The sequence below is a fragment of the Aquarana catesbeiana genome, linkage group LG01 (assembly GCF_042186555.1).
Source record: "Aquarana catesbeiana isolate 2022-GZ linkage group LG01, ASM4218655v1, whole genome shotgun sequence".
NCBI lineage: Eukaryota > Metazoa > Chordata > Amphibia > Anura > Ranidae > Aquarana > Aquarana catesbeiana.
In genome coordinates, this window is record NC_133324.1 from 955,079,516 (window position 1) to 955,100,672 (window position 21,157).

Genomic DNA, 21,157 nt, shown 5'->3' on the forward strand with positions numbered 1-21,157 from the left:
AACACATTGTATTGATGATGGCAAGTTAAAACCCTTCACCTCTCTAAAGCAAGATCTGAGCCCCCTAGACTGTCTCTCATACTGGACTTATCGCCAGGTACACAACTAGATTCACACATCTCCGGCTAAACAACAGCTAACTAGACATACTACCCCCTTTGAATATGTCTGCCTCTCTGGATCCCCGATAGCTAAATCTACTTCTCTACTGTATTCCTGGCTTCAGGGGGACAGAGGCAGGGAGACTCATGGAGCACGAGCACAGTGGGACAAAGCTCTTGAAGTAAACCTAACTGATAAACAATGGCGACAAGCATCAATTTTTGCACAATGTTCTATTAGCACAAGACTACAAGAAATGTCTTATAAGCTATTAACATATTGGTATGCCACCCCAGTAAAGGTAAAAAAAAAAAAAAAAAAAAAAAAAAAAAAAAAAAAAAATGGTACCCACTGTCCTCGGACTCCTGTTGGAGATGTGAGCAAGCCCGGGGCACGTTACTACACATCTGGTGGGACTGCTCTTTGCTGCGGCCCCTCCGGATTAAGGTATGCGAATAGATTACACTCATCACAGACACAAATATCCCTCTCACACCTATGTGTTGTATATTGCACATTGCGGAGTGCTCCATGAAATGATACAAAAAGTCTTTGACAAGACACCTGTTAAATGCAGCAAAAATCCTGATTCCCAGGCGCTGGAAATCGAAGGATATTCCCTCTATTCCCGAATGGCTCCACTCCGTAGGATATATATACCACATGGAAGAGACCGTAGAATCCTCTGAAAAATTCAACAAGTTTTGGTCCCCTTGGGTAATGTTCCGGTACTCCGATCATTATAAACAACTTGATACTGGTTGAAAACACCATTCCAGCCTGGCTCACATCTCTTTAAATCAGTGTTCCAACCTACTATAGGTGTTAAAGTTCAAAGTTCACCACTGGATGAGATTGATATCACTGTCTCTTATTAAGGTTCTTATGACTTCCATACCCACTCTACTGATAAATCCGTTTTTTCAGGCTCTCTCCCCTTGAAACCTTCTGTCATGGTCCCTTACTTTTGTCTACCACCTTCCCTCCTCCCCTTTAGGTATGGCTCATTTTGCTGGCCTTGGGCTCGGATGTGTCGATAAAATTAATGTGATAAATTGAATGTTTTGCTGTGATCTAGGTTCGGGGGTCGCACAGGAGATTACTTACCTTATTGTTATATATGGCTATATATTTATTTTAATTGTTTTGTTTTCCGTTCCTGTCTTGAAAGGTCAAGATGTTCTATGCTCATTGTATTGACTTACCCTGCTTTTGTACATCATGAACTTTGTAAGCCATCTATTCCTTAATAAAAAAAATTATCCTTTCTGTATTTCAGAAAGTTTTGACCTAGCTAGCTGCACTTAAATACGCAGCATTTAGGGTTTGTTTTTGTCTTAATGCTTACATCCTGGCCGCACATCAGAAAACCAGGCTGTGAGGACTGTGTCTACATTGAGGTTCAGATTTGGGTCTCTTCCCATATTTGATATGTCGGTTTAGCTAGTCAAACTCAGATGCACAACATTGTTGTCTATGCTTGTGTCCTTTCTGTCTAAATTTGTTGTGCTTTGCCCACAATCTATGATCTTTCTATTTGTGATATTATTAATACATGTATCACCTTTTGTATTTTAGCCTTCTTTTCCGTGGAGGGGCCAGGAGTTCTGGCTGCAGACGTCACATGTCAGAAAGCCTCGACCCCTTACATTCAGGAATGCCAGAACCATTTCCTAGGGTTGAAGCCCAGTAGGGTTATGGGACACTGGAGGAAGGCGATAATGAATCGCCCATTTTAGTAAGAACTTAGGAAGTTCTGTTCAGAGGAGTATTATGGCCTAAAGATATATACCTGAATGAATAGGTTACGGCTCGGTGCATGGCCTTCATTTTGCCCTTCTAGCAAAACTTCATGTAGCAATTTGAGTGTTCTACTCCTGCTATGGACTTTAATCTCCTGAAGTAGGCTCTCAGGCATAAGTAAAGCCATAGATTGGGCATGCCTTAAACCCAGGGATCAAGCTTCTGTTAATCTATTACCCTTAAGTAGGGATGAGCCAAACACCCCCCCCCCCCCCAGTTCGGTTGGCAGCAGAACTTGCGAACAGGCAAAAAATTTGTTTGTACACGCAAACACAGTTAAAGTCTATGGGACACGAACATGAATAATCAAAAGTGCTCATTTTAAAGGCTTATATGCAAGTTATTGTCATAAAAAATTTTGGGGACCCGGGTCCTGCCCCAAGGGACATGTACCAATGAAAAAAAGTTTTAAAAAACAGCAGTTTTTTCTGGAGCAGCGATTTTAATAATGCTTAAAGAGAAATAAAAGTGTAATATTCCTTTAAATTTTGTACCTGGGGGGTGTGTATAGTATGCCTGTAAAGGGGGGCATGTTTCCCATGTTTAGAACAGTCTGAGAGCAAAATTACATTTCAAAGGAATAAAGTAATTTAAAACTACTTGTGGCTATTAATTGTCGGTCCAACAATACACATAAAAGTTAATTGATAAAAATGGCATGGGATTTCCCCACAGGGGAACCCTGAACCAAAATTTTTAAAAAATGGCGTGGAGGTCCCCCTCAAAATCCATACCAGACCCTTATCCGAGCATGCAACCTGGCAGTCCGCAGGAAAAGAGGGGGGGACGAGAGAAAGCGCACCCCCCCTCCTGAACCGTACCAGGCCACATGCTTTCAACATTGGGAGGGTGCTTTGAGGTAGCCCCCCAAAAGCACCTTGTCCCCATGTTGATGGGGAGAAGGGCCTCATCCCCACAATCCTTGGCCGGTGGTAGTGGGGGGTCTGCAGGGGGGTTATCAGAATCTGGAAGCCTCCTTTAACAAGGAAACCCCAGATCCTGGCCCCCTGTGTGAATTGGTAATGGTGTACCCCTACCATTTGACAAAAAAAGTGTCAAAAAAGGTTAAACACAAGAGACGGTTTTTGACAAGTCCTTTATTAAGTCCTTCTTCTTACATCTTCTTTCTTTCTTTTCTTTCGGTGTTCTTCTTCCTCCATCTTCTTCTGCTCTTCTCATCCCGCATCTTCTTTCAGGCTTCTTCTCCGCTCCGTCTGCACGATCCGCCTCAGTGGGAGTCTTTAGCCGCGTGCTTCTTCTGACACTTTTTATATAATGGAGGGTGGGGCCACCTGGTGACCCCGCCCCCCTCTGACAACACAGGGAAAGCCTCAGGGAAGTCCCGTGAATTTCCCGTGCGTCAGAGGGTGGGGTCACCGGGTGGCCCCGCCATCCATTATATAAGAAGTGAAGCGTCACATGGCTGAAGACTCCCACTAATGCGGACGGAGCGGAGAAGAAGCCTGGAGGAAGATGCGGGACAAGAAGAAGATTGAGGAAGAACAACACCGGAAGAACAGCAGAAGATGGAAGACGATGAAAGAAGAATAAAGGACTTGTCAAAAATCGTCTCGGGTTTCATAACCTTTAAAACTTTGTGAAATGGTAGGGGTACATTTGTACCCCATTACCAATTCACAAGGGGGGGGATCTGGGGTCCCCTTGTTAAAAGGGGGCTTCCAGATTCCGATAAGCCACCCCACCCGCAGACCCCCACAACCACCAGCCAAGGGTTGTGGGGATGAGGCCCTTTTCCCCCCATCAACATGGGGACAAGGTGCTTTGGGGGGCTACCTCAAAGCACCCTCCCAATGTTGAGGGCATGTGGCCTGGTACGGTTCAGGAGAGGGGGGGTGTCTTTCTCCCCCTCTTTTCCTGTGGCCTGCCAGGTTACATGCTCGGATAAGGGTCTGGTATGGATTTTTGGGTGGACCCCATGGCATTTTTTTTTATTTTGGCCCGGGGTTCCCCTTAACTATCCATACCAGACCTAAAGGGCCTGGTATGGAATTTAGGCATACCCCCACGCATTTTTTTTTTTTTTTTTAATTTTGGTTCGGGGTTCACCTGTGGGGAAATCCCATGCTGTTTTTATCAATTAACTTTTATGTGTATTGTTGGACTGACAATTCATTAACAGCCGCGAGTAGTTTTAAATGACTTTTTTTCCTTTGAAATGTAATTTTGCTGTCAGACTGTTCTAAACACAGGAAACATGCGCCCCTTTACAGGCATACTATAGACATCCCCCAGGTACAAAATTTAAAAGAATATTACACTTTTGTTTCACTTAAAGCATTATTAAAATCACTGCTCCAGAAAAGATGGGGACCTGGGTCCTGCCCCAGGGGACATGTATCAATGCAAACAGAAGTTTTAAAAACGGCCAAACACTTTTTATGGCAATACCATGCATATAAGCCTTTAAAATTAGCACTTTTGATTTCTCCCATAGACTTTTAAAGGGTGTTCCACGGCTTCCGAATTTGCCGCAAACACCCTAAATTCTTCACTGTTCGGCAAACTGGCGAATAGCCGACGTTCGAGTCGAACTTGAAGCTCATCCCTAGCTAGGAACTGTTCTCGATAGACATGTTCACCAGACTTGGAGAAATGCAGGGAAAGGCACATGGAAGAGCTTGAGAGAACAAGCACACAGCAAAACCAGGAAGAGAAGGATCACTCTGATAATGTAAAAAAAACTGCTTTTCAATTGCCACTTGTCAGAACACTGAGCTCATAACGCCTGCACATAAAAACAGAAAAACTTTTTGAAACGCTGAAAAAACAAATACTAGAAAAATTGCATGAAAGTCACTCTGCTCAGGGGTGAATGCAGCCTAACATTTTGCAACTATAATCAGGAGGTTGAGTACCTGGGCTGTTTTTTATAGACCATAAATATTTATACGTAAACTTTGAGGACAGCGAAAAGATTAATCCATTTTTTTTGTGTAAACCTTTAAAAAAAAATCCATGGTGTCAATGTAAAAAAAAAAACAACATTGATAGTTCCCATCTGTCCTCTAAATGTAAAATTAATAGGAAATAATGTCTGGCCCACGAATCAAAGCCTCACCCTGCACCCCTAGGGGTGGTGTTTGCAGGTTAGACACCTGGAAGTTATATGCTTCCATGTCACAAACATTAAACTCAGCACAGACTGACACGTTGGTACATTGTGAAGGTCACAGGGAGACCCAAAGAAGCAAGGAGGCTGCGCTCTTGAAGAGTGGATCGAGTTTTCTGATGTTAATCAGGGGCACTGTATGCCAGGGATCACGGTGAGGAAGGATCAAACCTACGACCTGAAGGAGATGGTGGCCAAGGTAAACAGATTACCGGTACCTGCAGCAGGAGAGGAGAGGAGGATTCTCATTTAGGGTGCTCATATCTGCTCTGTTTTACCTTTCTAGTCTTATTCAGATCTTGTATTTCTCTCGTTAATGTTCCAAGCCTCACTTATAGGGCGAGTAATCCATTTTTAATGCCATTAAAAGCTACCTTAACCACTTCAGCCCCGGAAGGATTTACCCCCTTCCTGACCAGAGCGTTATTTGCGATTCGGCACTGCGTCGCTTTAACTGACAATTGCGCGGTCGTGCGACGTGGCTCCCAAACAAAATTGACGTCCTTTTTTTTCCCACAAATAGAGCTTTCTTTTGGTGGTATTTGATCGCCTCTGCGATTTTTATTTTTTGCGCTATAAACAAGAGCGACAGTTTTGAAAAAAAACGCATTATTTTGTACATTTTGCTATAATAAATATCCCCCAAAAATATATTAAAAAAAACCATTTTTTTTCTTCAGTTTAGGCCGATCGTATTCTTCTACATATTTTTGGTAAAAAAAAAAAAAAAAAAAAAAATCGCAATAAGCGTTTATTAATTGGTTTGCGCAAACGTTATAGTGTTTACTAAATAGGGGATAGTTTTATGGCATTTTTATTAATTTTTTTTTACTAGTAATGGCGGCGATCAGCGATCTTTATTGTGACTGCGACATTATGGCGGACATGTCGGACATTTTTGGGACCATTGTCATTTATACAGCGATCAGTGCGATTAAAAAAGCATTGATTACTGTGTAAATGACACTGGCAGTGAAGGGGTTAACCACTAGGGGGCGGGGAGGAGTTAAGTGTGTCCTAGGGAGTGATTACTAACTGTAGGGGGATGGGCTGTGTGGCTGACGTCACTGATCTCTGCTCCGTTCATCCGCTCCGTGAGGCGATCGCGGGTCTCCCCACGGCGATCGAGTCCGCGGGACCTGCGACCCAACTCACGGAGCTCCCGGGCGGCGCGCACTCACGGGCACGGCGGGAAATTCAAATGGACGTACAGGTACGCCCATTTGCCCAGCCGTGCCGCTCTGCCGACGTACATCGGCGTGCGCCGGTCGGCAAGCGGTTAAGAGCCAATCACATACCTAAAACACGTGCAAAACGTTTTCATTACTATATGTTTTCTATGCAAATCACCAATGATATACCAAAGAAAATCATAAACATACCCAATGATTGTCGGTAAAAGGTTTGAATCCTTGATGATCATCTCCAGAACTCCTGCCACAGGCTTCTGGAGGCAGCAAAGAAGCCCTTTCGTAAAGCTATTGGTAAAGCCCAAAATATTGGATTTGAGTATCAAACTGGACATTAAATATTATCTGGAAGCTGTTCTGGTACTTCAACAACATCTGCAGGGACCAGGGGTGGTCAAGAATGTGACTGTGTAGGAGTGGGAAGAGAAAGTGGACCACCAATATATCACTTTCGAGCACACAGTGCCTTGTACAATCATTAGGGTCAAGTTGGATAGATATTGATGAACCAAGTAGCAGCATTCACTTTGACAGAAAAAGAATGAAATGAGGTTCAAGGTATATTTTGGGTGAACAAAGCCAATCTTTCTGGAAAAGACTCTACAGAAAACACTTTCCTTTTATCACTGGGGCAGAAAATTTACAGTGTGTAAAATGACTTAAGGAGATATCATGAGAGGTTCAGACTACCACATGTAACAAGCCAAGTCATCAGTCCTGTACGTGAGGCGTCGACAATGTTATGAGTGTTCTGATGTTGACAGATGCTTGGTTGCTAAATATCTTTTACACACAAATAAGACAGCAGATCAGTGTTATAAAGAGACAACAATAATGGTCACTTGTCACACAAGTTGGTGTGAGCAATACAACCAGCGTCCAAGCAAAAACCTCAAGAACTAAAAGAACCTGCATGTGTCTCCATGCAACCTTAAAGAAAATTAGACATCCCACCAGGATCCAGAGATTAGGGAAAAGTACTAAATGAATAGTGGAACACATTTCCTGAGAGCTATATTGCAAGATGTACAAAGAAATACTTGGGATCACCAGTGTTCTGGTCAGGGCTTGCAGAAGACCATCGATTTGGCTATTTGTTGTCTTCCTGACACTGGCCCATTCTAGAAAATATTTTGCCTGCCTCCCTTCAGCTTGTTGGGAAAAATGATTTTCCTAATATGTCAGAGGGACACGTTCTCCTCCACCCTCTGGCTTGTTGTAAAAATGCTTTTTTGTGCCAGAGAGCCATGACAATACATGTTGTACAGCAGCTGTCTGATTTGGGGCCCATTATAAAAGTTGTGGTAGTCAAGTCGGTAAAAACAAAATAAAAAATTGAATAGCTGACTTTCAGTCTCTAATGTGAACCCTGCACTGACCCCCAAGTGGAAGGCCATTTTTCTGAGATTTCACTAGGTGAGATTTATCCATGCTCCCAGCCTCCGTTGACCATGATGTGGAAGTTCTTCTGGATAGTGTTTGCCTTCTATTCTCAAGAACTTCAGCAGGCAGACATACAGAGGTACTTCATAATGGCAAAGGAACTTGGAAAAGGTGGATTCGGAAGAGTATTCTTGGCAAATGAAGGGAAAACAGGTCAGTGAATTAATCTAAACCACCATTTTAATATGCTCTACAACTATTTATGTATATCTATAATAATTTGATCTGTAAGATAGTGAGCTCTTGTGAAAAAGTATAGACTTACTCTAAATTTAAAATAAAACATAAAATAGAATCCCGGATCAACACTCTTAAATGAAGAATAGCAGGTATATGCAGTCAAAGAATATGGCCCAATGCCAGAATTTATTACAACTCTATACATAGTCTATAAGAAAAAAAATCCAATTTATATAAGGAACCACTTAGGAGCAGTCAGACTGGGAAGGATGTAAAGCCAACAATGCTAGATGTCCTCCAGCCAGAAAGTGAGGTGGGCTCTGACTTGCTGAAGCTTCTAACGCACATTGTGAAACTCTCAGAGTGTGCAGTGAAATCAGAGTAGGAGCTGTACAGGCACCTCTCCTGTACTGCAATGTGTCAGCTGATTGCTGGTAACACAATACATTATCAACCCAGTAGTAACAGATGTTATTAGAATTCTTGACATTTGTAAGTGAACATACAATAATTATCAGCTACAACTTCCCAATTCTTGATCCAAGTTAAATTCTTCTTTTTTTCACTGTTTAACCACTTGAGGTCCGGGCCATAGCCGAATGACGGCCACAGCGCAGACCTCAATTTCCGGGAGACCGTCGTGGAACGTACTCCCCTGTGCAAATGCACCGCGCGCACCCTGCAGGGCACACGGTCTGTGATCACCCAGTCACGGAGACTTGGATGATCACAGATCCGAGTAAAGGGCTGATCCCGGCCCCTTAACATGTGATCAGCTGTCAGCCAATGACAGCTGATCACATGATGTAAACAAAAGCTTGGTAATCGGTTTCTTTTTCTCCTCACGCTGACAGCGTGAGGAGAAAAAAAAAGCCGATCACCGGCTTATGTTAAAGGGACATCGGTCCTGAAGAAGAAGGAGGCACATGTCATTGCCATCTGCCAGTGCCACCTATCAATGCCCACAAGTGCCACCTATCAATGCCCACCAGTGGTGCCAATCGGTGCCACCTAGCAGTGCTGCCAGTGTAAGCAATCTGTGCCCATTATTGCCACCCATCAGTGCCGCCTCATCAGTGTACATCAATGAAGGAGAAAAAATTACCTGTTTGCAAAATTTTATAACAAAATATAAAAAATATATACATTTTTTTTTTTTTTTAAACGGTCTTTCAATTTTTTAACAAAAAATAAAAACCGCAGAGGTGATCAAATACCCCCAAACGAAAGCTGTATTTGTGGGGAAAAAAATGATAAAAATTTCATCTGTGTACAGTGTTGTATGACGGCGCAATTGTCATTCAAAGTGCGACAGCGCTAAAAGCTGAAAATTGGTATGGACAGGAGGGGGGTTTAAGTGCCCAGTAAGCAAGTGGTTAAAGAATAGCTTTGAAGTTCATGGATACAAATAAAACCAGTCAGGAGTCTTTCCTCTGAGATTTCAGCATTTCATTCTTTTGTCTCATCCCAACATCATTGGATGCTGCAATATTATCTTCAAAACCACTTACAACTTTGTGTTTGCCCAATAACTGGCTCCTGTTGGTGATTTGTGCTCTCCGATTATACCAAATGGAAATAAATTAAGGTGTACATATGGCCAAATTAGTTTCTCTTAGTTCTGGATAGAGTTACAGTATGAGGAGTTGAGGGTAAAACTATTGTCAGTCCTTTTGGGAAGATTTCCCTTGACTTTCCCTCCCGGTGATGCAACAGGAAGGGAGAGGAAGTTCATTTAGTTGACATTAGTAGAAGTGTCCATGTTGGAAGATTTACACTGACAACTTAAACATTTTGGATTTTCCATCACTTTGTCTCAACGACGGTGGTCACCAGAACAAAAAAAGAGGGTGCATATATGGCAAATACATTCACATATGACAAAGACTTCATCTCTAGTCTAAAACTAAATAAGTTATGACTATACATAAACTTTACCTGTTTCTGGACATGTATTCTGAATGTCTCCTTATATTCTATCCTACTGTTTTTAACATCTATTGCATTTTGATTTGATTATTTTTTGTTGGTTTAATATCCAGAATGTGCTGTTCAGATATTTAATGCCCTCAAATTCAAAGCAGAGGAAGGACTTGTACACATGGATCTGAAGCCAGAAAATGTTTTGGTATTTGACAAGGAGTGTCATTGCATCAAGGTCACAGACTTTGGCCTTTGTAAGGTCAGAGCAACAGTGATAAGATCCAGGTGTGGCAGCAAATCCTACATGGCCCCAGAAATTTGTGACATGATTTCAGGTGGATTGTAGATGGCAGCCTCAAAGAGTGTGAGCGTTTGGTGTCATCTTCTGCCTACTCACAGGAGTGATTCAATTGCGGGTGGGCATACTTGAAGGATATAAACATTTTGTTGAATGGCAAAACTATTTCCAGATATATAATCCTCCTGAAGCATGGAGAAAAGGTTCCCACTGGGATACAAAGGATGTTTAGTGGTCCTTTGGCAATTGATTACACCAAAATAAGTCAGTCAATGTACTGAAGTCCTCAAATACATGAGTGAAAAATGGAAAGAGGAAACTCCAGATTCAACTACATGAGAAGAGTATGAAGATAACATAAAAAAATGAATTCATCTGCACAATCTGAGGAATCATTGGCTTCCCACCCAAACACCTCACAGAACAGTGTTTCCATCACATCAACTCTCAGCTCCATGTCTTCTTCCCCCTTTGACTGCAAACACTTCTGGATCTCAGTCTGAGATGTCTCCAGAAACACAGAAGAAAGAGGACAACATAGAAGAGGCAGTAATAATGTTTGATGATATATATTTGGGGCTTTTCCTTTTAGTTTTGGGGCTTTGCCTTTTGCTGTCACTTTTTAAATAGCTTTTTTTTTTTTTCTTTACTATGGTTCCATCAATTAAGGGGTGTGGTTAATTGCTCACAGGTGCCTATTTAACTGGTTGTAGGACTCAGTCTGAGCGTGCTCAGTCTGAAGCTGTGGAACTTGGTGTAAGTGGAGCTGGAATAAGTGGGAGTTAAAAAAACAGTTTAAAACAGGAGGTTATAACAGGGGTCATAGTACCTGTGTAGTGTGAGTATCTGAGTGTTGTCTGAGTAGTGTGTGTGGATCGTTAGTACTTGTGTACTGTATACTTGTGTATTGCGAGTGCACGTAGGTCTGTGAGTACCTGTGTATTGTCTTGTTGTGTACCTGTGTATTGTCTTGAGTATTAGTGCCAGGAAGCTAGCTATTAGGTAATCTGGACAGGGTAAAATCCCCAAATCCTCACTATATTCAATAGGTACGATGCCCGGCGGGTGTGGAGAGGCGACTCTTTGTACATCTTGCCGCATGTATGCGTTCCTTGATCATCCGATCGAGGGCGAATACTGCTGTGCAAAATGTAAGCACATTGTTTCCCTGGAAGCCCAGGTTCTGAATCTGGGGAAGCAACTGTCAGCACTGAGAAGTCCCTCCATACTAAACGTGAGCCAGGAACGTACACGGCAGGTGCCGGCAGGGGCCAGCACAGAGGCGGGTGGAGACAAAGAGGTGCAGGCACTAGCAAAGAGTAGATGGGCGACAGTCAGGAGGGGTAGAGGGGGAAGTGCCAGAGAGGCCGATCCAGGACTGGAGCATCCCAATAAGTACACTCCATTGAGTGACATTGGTGAAACCAGTCAGGGACCAGCACTGCTGGAGATGAGGGACTCTCCTAGCTGCCAGGGGAAGAACTCCTCCAGTGAGAGTGGGGGGGCAGCAAAGGGAAAGGAAAGACAGATTCTGGTGGTAGGGGACTCAATTCTTAGAAGGACAGAGAGGGCAATCTGTAACCAAGACCTGAAGCGCCAAACAGTATGTTGTCTACCGGGCACTCGGGTTCGGCACATCATGGATCTTGTGGACAGATTACTGGGAGGGGCTGGGGAAGACCCGGCTGTCATGGTGCACGTTGGCACCAATGACAAAGTCAGAGGCAGATGGAGTGTCCTAAAGAACGATTTTAGGGATTTAGGTGCTAAATTGAGGAAAAGGACCTCCAAGGTAGTGTTCTCAGGAATACTACCGGTACATCGAGCCACACCAGAAAGGCAGAGGGAGATTAGGGAAGTAAACAAGTGGCTGAAGAGCTGGTGTAGTAAGGAGGGGTTTGGGTTCCTGGAGGACTGGGCCGACTTCTCAGTCGGTAACCGGTACTATAGAAGGGACGGACTGCACCTAAATGAGGAGGGTGCAGATCTGCTGGGAATGAAGATGGCCAAAAAGTTAGAGGGGTTTTTAAACTAGGCGATGGGGGGGGGAGGTCCAGAGACAGTGATAGCCAGCGCGGAAGATATTCCAGAGGGTAGTATTGGGGGCATTAGTGGTAGGTTAACCAAAGCACAAAAACACAAGGTGAGTATAGTAGCAAGTCCTAGTTGCAATCTTGAAACACCCAATACGAGGACAATATGCGACTGGTCTAAACTATGTGGCATGTTCACTAATGCCAGGAGCATGGCGGACAAGATGGGTGAACTAGAGATACTGTTGTACAAGGAGGATTTGGATTTTGTGGGAATTTCAGAGACCTGGTTCATGATTGGCTGGCAAACATTCAAGGGTATACCCTATACTGCAAGGATAGAGAGGGTAAAAAAGGGGGAGGGGTATGCCTATATATCAAGAATAATGTACAAGTGAATGTGAGAGATGACATCACTGAGGGAGCTAGGGAGGAGGTGGAATCTTTATGGGTAGAGCTCCAAAGGGATGAAGCTAAGGGGAAAATAATACTGGGAGTATGCTATAGGCCCCCTAACCTGAGGGAGGAAGTGGAGACGGATCTCCTATCACAAATTGGATTAGCAGCAAGGATGGAAAAAGTGCTATCATAATGGGGGATTTTAATTATCCAGACATAGACTGGGCGGAGGGAACCGCGCATTCATTTAAGGCTCGCCAGTTCCTTAATGTCTTGCAGGACAATTTTATGGGTCAGATGGTAGACGCACCAACTAGAAATAAAACATTACTGGATCTACTGATTACCAACAATACAGACCTGATCACAGATGTGGAAATACGGGGCAATTTAGGCAACAGCGATCACAGGTCAATTAGTTTCAGTATAAATCACACAAATAGGAAATATGAAGGGAACACAAAGACACTGAATTTCAAAAGAGCCAACTTCCCTAAACTACAAACCTTGCTAAAAGGCATAAATTGGGATAAAATATTAGGAACAAAGAATACGGAGGAGAGATGGGTTTGCTTTAAGAGCATATTAAATAAGAGCATTAGCCAATGTATCCCATTGGGTAATAAATTTAAAAGAGCGAACAAAAATCCTGGATGGCTTAACTCCAATGTAAAAATGCATATAAAAGCAAAGGAGAAGGCCTTCAAAAAATACGAGGTTGAGGGATCATCGTCAGCATTCAGAATTTATAAAGAATGCAATAAGAAATGTAAGGGTGCAATTAGGATGGCTAAGATAGAACATGAAAGACATAGCGGAGGAGAGCAAAAAAAAATCCCAAGAAATTCTTTAAGTATGTAAACAGTAAAAAAGGGAGGACAGACAATATTGGCCCCATAAAGAATGAGGAAGGACATCTGGTTACAAAGGATGGGGAGATGGCAAAGGTATTGAATTTATTCTTCTCCTCAGTCTTCACGAGTGAATCGGGGGGCTTCAGTAACCAAAACTGCAGTGTTTATCCTCATGACACAACACAAGAAGCACCTACATGGTTAACAGAGGACGGAATTAAAATTAGACTTGAGAAACTTAACATTAATAAATCACCGGGACCAGACGGCTTGCATCTGAGGGTACTTAGGGAACTCAGTCAGGTGATCGCCAGACCGTTGTTCCTAATTTTTACAGACAGTCTATTGACTGGAATGGTACCAGCTGATTGGAGAAAAGCCAATGTAGCACCAATATTTAAAAAGGGCACAAAAAACAACTCTGGGAATTACAGACCAGTTAGCCTAACATCAATAGTATGTAAACTCTTGGAGGGGATGATAAGGGACTATATACAAGATTTTAGTAATAAGAACGATATCATTAGCAGTAATCAGCATGGATTCATGAAGAATCGTTCTTGCAAAACCAATCTATTAACCTTCTATGAGGAGGTGAGTTGCCATCTAGATAAAGGAAGGCCCGTAGACGTGGTGTATCTGGATTTTGCAAAAGCATTTGACACCGTTCCCCATAAACGTTTACTGTACAAAATAAGGTGCGTTGGCATGGACCATAGGGTGAGTACATGGATTGAAAACTGGCTACAAGGGCGTGTTCAGAGGGTGGTGATAAATGGGGAGTACTCAGAATGGTCAGGGGTGGGTAGTGGGGTTCCCCAGGGTTCTGTGCTGGGACCAATCCTATTTAATTTGTTCATAAACGACCTGGAGGATGGGATAAACAGTTCAATCTCTGTATTTGCAGACGATACTAAGCTAAGCAGGGCAATAACTTCTCCGCAGGATGTGGAAATCTTGCAAAAAGATCTGAACAAATTAATGGGGTGGGCGACTACATGGCAAATGAGGTTCAATGTAGAAAAATGCAAAATAATGCATTTGGGTGGCAAAAATATGAATGCAATCTATACACTGGGGGGAGAACCTCTGGGGGAATCTAGGATGGAAAAGAACCTGGGGGTCCTAGTAGATGATAGGCTCAGCAATGGCATGCAATGCCAAGCTGCTGCTAATAAAGCAAACAGAATATTGGCATGCATTAAAAGGGGGATCAACTCCAGAGATAAAACGATAATTCTCCCGCTCTACAAGACTCTGGTCCGGCCGCACCTGGAGTATGCTGTCCAGTTCTGGGCACCAGTCCTCAGGAGGGATGTACTGGAAATGGAGCGAGTACAAAGAAGGGCAACAAAGCTAATACAGGGTCTGGAGGATCTTAGTTATGAGGAAAGGTTGCGAGCACTGAACTTATTCTCTCTGGAGAAGAGACGCTTGAGAGGGGATATGATTTCAATTTACAAATACTGTACTGGTGACCCCACAATAGGGATAAAACTTTTTCGCAGAAGAGAGTTTAATAAGACTCGTGGCCACTCATTACAATTAGAAGAAAAGAGGTTTAACCTTAAACTACGTAGAGGGTTCTTTACTGTAAGAGCGGCAAGGATGTGGAATTCCCTTCCACAGGCGGTGGTCTCAGCGGGGAGCATTGATAGCTTCAAGAAACTATTAGATAATCACCTTTATGACCGCAACATACAGGGATATGTAATGTAATACTGACACATAAATCACACACATAGGTTGGACTTGATGGACTTGTGTCTTTTTTCAACCTCACCTACTGTGTGTATATATATATATATATATATATATATATATATATATATATATATATATATATATATATACACATATACACACACACACACACACACACACACATATACATACATACACAGGTAGACAGTGGGTAACCAAGAATTGGTGAGTGATGGCACATCTGAAACATCACATATGGCCATTTTTCTCAGGTATGTGGCTGTCCTGAGGAAATAAATGGCTCATGAGATTATACATGCATTTTGCTGTAGTCGACCCCACAGTTCAAACTATTAGGGCCATGTCACACTAGTAGTTCTGCACTAAGTGTGTAGTCATTACGCTTTGTCCTGCCATTTCCACTTCTGATTTTGCATTCTTGATAAACGGCATGACATCTCTATCCAAAGCATATAGAGAGATTACCCCCTTTTTTGGAACTAAATCCCTCTGTCCTCTTCTGATGTGCAGATCTCTATATAAATGTATTATTCCAATGCCAAGAATGTTATAACACACTAAACTTTTCATCCAACCTCAAAACTATTGAAAGCGTGACATGGCCACATTCTATGTCTGCATACTTTGTGCTATGTGTCCTTCCCTTTCATCTCAGAAAGTTGGGAGGTATGCCAATGGTATAACTTTTGAATGCCATTCCCAGAGTGGTGGAACTTGCAGTTAGGAGTATTAAAGTGAGACTAGAATCAAGGAGGTTGACATGAAAGGTCTTCTAGCTTAAAATGGTAGTAGCAGAAACACTTATTACATATTTAGTGCAGTATCTCGTAGAAGCCTGAGTTTTTTTTTTTTTTTTTATCTAGAACAGAATGGAAGTTTTTGGTTAATCTGAGTCTCCATTTTTTGTTTGTTGTCTTAATAACCAGGATTGTTTTCTAGGGCTATTTTACAAAAGCACCTACATAGCCAGTGTCTGTAACCTTATAAATGTTTAACATTTCATATATACATATATCATTATTTACTGCAGAATATTCAGTTATCCTATAAAGTGAACATACAAATGTGGACTCTGCGATTATCGGGAATGGATACTAAAGCATCTCTTATTCAGACAATCTAATGGGGCATTACATGAGGCCAAACATTTTGTGGATTGCCAGACAAGGAGTGATTTACATCATGGTATTAAACAACAATGTCTATAGATTACAGTTATGAGTGGCTTGTGGGGTACTATTCTAGAAAGATTTGGTGCAGTTAGCATTGACATTGATGTTGGAATTGTATTGGAGCTGTACGAGTCACAGATCCGGTTTCTAATGACACCAGAGAAATGTTCACAACTTATGAAGCTACAGCAATTTAAAAATCAACTGTCAAGGACTATGAGATCAAGAGGAAAAGTATAGAATCAAGGAAAAGTTCAGCAACTTCCAGCAATACAAGCAGAAGAAGCATGAGAACATTTTCAGGTAAACATCTTTTATGTAATTTGTGACAACCTAGTTGCTGAGCTTGGATGCAGAAAAACCACATATGACTCTTTGGAAATTGAATTAATTACTTTTTAATTCATTCAAAAACTGAGCCATCAGCAATATCACAACATGCAAACAACCTTTGTAATAACTACAGCGAATACTTGGAACAGGAGTGTTTGGTTGAGGAGGGCCTCCACGTTCATTCATACCTCATAAGTTCTTCTGTAGAACAAACCTCTGTTCTAGCTATGTCCCGAATGATAAGAGGAGAGAGTATTTATCCAAATGCAATATACTCAGCAAGTGAGGAGCAAGAGGGACTGACACAGGTGACTGATGTTACAGACTATTGCTAAATGTGGTTAATCTCTCACATTTCTTTGTCATCTGCTAAAATGTATTTACTTTCCAAGGGCCTTTCCTTTGCTCCCTGTATACATTTTGACATATCTAAAAAAAAACAAAAAAAACACGTTACTAGACGTAAATAAGTTTGTACGCAATGTGGTACTTAAACACTTTTCTACCCTGGGGGGTCCATCTGAGGTCTCCCATGTAGATGAATCTCAGAAAATCAGTAATGTTACCTTTTACTTTATTTCAGGATCAGAAAATAAGATCCACTCTTGAGAGGCTTTCAGTCGGAGACCACCGGGGGTGTTTTTGGCGTCGACAAAGATGTTACATATAAAGGGTGACAAATAGTATTGTCCAGTGAACACCAGAAGTACTGCAGTACTTTCAGACCCTAGTGGAGAAGGAACTTGTACAGCTTAAGGAGAAAAAGGACAACTGATCTGAATTTTGGTAAAAGACAAATTACCTAAGGCAGAAAGATCTGCCATTACCAGCCTCAAATCTCATCACATGCCAGACAAAGGAGCCCTGCACAGCTCCGAAACATTGCACTTATTTCTGTGATGTGATCTCTCCTAATAAAAGAAACCTTTGGATGGTGATTGTTGATCCATGGTGTGCTGGCCAATATGTACACTTGCATAGTGAGAAGAGAGGCAGACAAGGGAGGCTCGGTTGGTGTTCTTAAAGTAGATGATTATAGTGATGAGGCCTTACGCCAGTTACAAGATCCCTCCACATACCGTGTCCTGAAAGGTAACCCTACTGCCACTTTCAAACGACAATTATCCAGTTTATTAGATACAGGAGTTGAAATGGGAGTTTTGGAGTTCTAAATTAGCTCACTTTCTCTTGGTAGACTCCTTGGTGATCTGTTTTTTTTTTAACCATTTGCCAGAATTGCATAAAAAAAGTGTTTTGCGGTACGGAGATGATCCATAATCGCGGGCATTGGGTCCTTGTTTTAGAGATTAGGTCAATGGATTGACCAATATCGCCAACCCTTAGTTTTGAGAGTGCCAGGCCATATTAAGGACACAACACAGTGTTGGCACACATACTGGATGTGAAATGGAAGAACAGTTCTCAACCACTGACCATGAATGTTAAGTCCTCCATGTATTTCCCATGTTCTTGCTATTGAGACTCTTCATCTCACACATTACAGTACATATGGCATAGATTTGAGGGAATTTCTAGCTCTACTATGTGTTAAAATAGCTATCTGCAATGCAGAGGTGCATCTATGGGTGCCAAGTTTTCCCCCTCCGTGGTGAACCTGTACATGGGTTGGTGGAAGGAAAAATGTATTTTTCTCCTGTACCAACCCATGTGTGGGTTCTATCCAGTGGTATGAATGCTACATAGATGACCTGCTTTTGATCAGGGATAATTTAACAATGAACCATATGTCCTTCATCTCTTTGACAACTCTTTAAATGTAGAGTTTAGTTTAGAATGTCATTCTGACACCAACTTTTTAGATCTAACCTTGGTGGGGGGACAGTGTGTCAAACAGCACCCACACCTATTGCAAGGAGTGTTCCGGTAATTCCCTATTATTGGCTTCCAGCTTCCCCCGGCACACACTGCGTGATCCATACTAATAGGAGAATTTGTCAGAACCAGATGAAACTGTTCTACTGAGAAAGGATTTGACAATGAATTTAAGATCATTGCTTCTGGATTAAATGGAAGTCAATATAAAAAAGTAGAACATTGATAGGGTATTTCGTCCGGCCTCTGGCAAAGACAGGCCTGCTCTTTTGGGTGGTGCTGCTCGCAGCCATCAGAAGAGAGGTAGAAACAAATGTTCTTTCACATCCAGTGATAAACAGTCCATAACTTGTGACTGCCTACTCATAGGAGTTTGGCTCTGTTAAAAACATCATAACAGGGGGGCGTGGCCTGACGCATGGAGTGAGAGGACGTGCTGTTCCACAGCTCCCGGGTCCCGCGGCTCTACAGGGCGTTTCTGAACCGAATCAGGCTGTATAAAAGACTCCGATGGGGAAAGCTAAGTACCGGGACCAACAGGGAACGGGGGGGTTCTCGTCCAGGAGGGGATTTGGGGAACTTTTTCACCCGATCTTCGGCCGCGGCCCAGCGCCAGCCGAGATCCAAGATGGCGCCGGCGCCTCCGTCCCCGGCCCGCTCCGAGTCAGCCCTGGACACTATGGCCTGCTCACAGGCATCCCACACTACCCCTGTGCCTCCAGTTTCTCCCCCCAGTCTCTCCAGGTGCCATTCCACTGCATCCATAGGATCTGAGGATGGATGGGATCTAGAATCCCAGATGAGATCCCTGCACAACTACATGCGGTCTCTCCCTACCAAGGCTGATTTTGAGCAGTGTGTACACCGCATAGAAAAAACCTATAAACAGGAGATTTCTGAGCTTAAAAGGGACATTGGTGTTCGTTTTGAGGACATTGAAGCCACAACAGAGACACTCCATACCTCTGTTCAGAAGCATGAGGAAATACTTAACTCCCACACAACCATGCTGCAGCACCTTGCCTTTCAACAGGATGACATCGAGAACAGAAACAGGCGTAATAATAAATCGCATACGCGGCATTCCTGAATCTGTGGAACCCAAGGACTTGAGGGCAGCGGTGACGGACATTTTTAATCAGCTCTTACAATTACCCAAAGATAATCCACTTGAACTAGACCGGGTCCACAGGACCTCAGGCCCCAGGAATCCTGACCCCTCATTCGTTCGAGACACGCTCTGCAGAGTGCACTTCTACAACATTAAGGAATCGATCATGCGGGCAGCCAGCATGCAGGACTCTATTCTTTTCAATACCACTCCCGTGATGCTGTTACCTGATCTTTCACGTTTAACCCTGACCATGCGGAAGGCCCTGAAGCCTCTCACACAGCTTCTCCAGTCACGCCAAATAAAATACCAATGGCGCTTTCCTTTTCAGTTACGGGTGCACCATGATGGTAAGACTGCCACATTCTGCATGCTGGGTGACCTCCCTGCATTCCTGGGCACCCTGGAGTTGCCACAGGTGTCTTTGCCAGATTGGCCTTTCTCGCCAACTACACCAGGCCTGCCGTACATCCCGCAGTGGCAGAAACACAGCCGCAAACGCCGTCCTGGATCCTCACCCCGCATAGACCCTGATGACTGATGCTATACGGACCGGCTGGTCTATTTTTTTTTCCTCTACCTGAGTAGGAATGTCTACTGCACCACCTTGGATCTCTAAGGACTTTCATTCCTCGAGCCTCTGTAGATAGCCTTCACTTTTCCACACCTCTTCCAGCAATCAGTTCCTGTTACTGTTTTTTCTTCAATTGGAAGATAGAAACCTTTTCTTTAATGTTATTGTTACCCACGTTCGGGGTCCTTATGCCTTAGAAGATACCAGGTTCCTCTGCTAAAAATTGCTCAATGGCTCATAAGCTGCATCAGGAAGATCCACCTTGGCATTCTGGGACTGCTGCGGTCCTTACCTGTTGTGAAGCTGATCCTACTGCTCTTCCAGTCTCTTCAAGCCGGAGGTTCCTGATCGCTACTTTTGAACTACCACTTTTCCTTTTTTCCTGGGACTGGTGTGCCTGTTTGCATTCTACTATTGCTCTCATGGCACACTCAACTGTTTATAATGTTGTATTAATCCATGCTTTCCCCCCATTGTGTCTCTGATTATGATATCTTATTATCTATACTTATATATGCTAACTACGTTTACAAGTACAGCCCAGTTTACTTTACATATTATTGGCCCTGTGGTTCCCGGGGCTCCGGGAGCTCTAGCCATGCTAAACACTAACCCCCCCTTAGGAATACTCGGTGCCCCCACTTGGCACCGTTCCATGGTTTACAGATGTTCTATACTTTACAGTTTTTTGTTTTGTTTTTTATTTTCTCTCAACTGTTGATTAACTGGTACCACCCAGTGGTCTACCTTATCACAATCAGTATACTGTTTAATTTGCTAGGATTAAGGTCCCGGGCTCCCTCTTCTGATCTTTTCAGGTCAGACTGTAATACCGATTGGACAATTATGGATACTGGGACCCTTTTCCTTTCTCCGCTCTCTCTCCTCTTTCTCTCTCCTCTTTTGTTCCTTTCTGATATTTCTTTCATTTCTCTTATACCTTTTTCCGCTCTCTCCCCCACATCTATCCCCTCCCCTCCCATTTCCCCTTCCCCTTCCACTCCTCCGCTGGCTGGGGCGGTTTTTCGAGGGACTCTCGTTGTTTCTTTTTTCT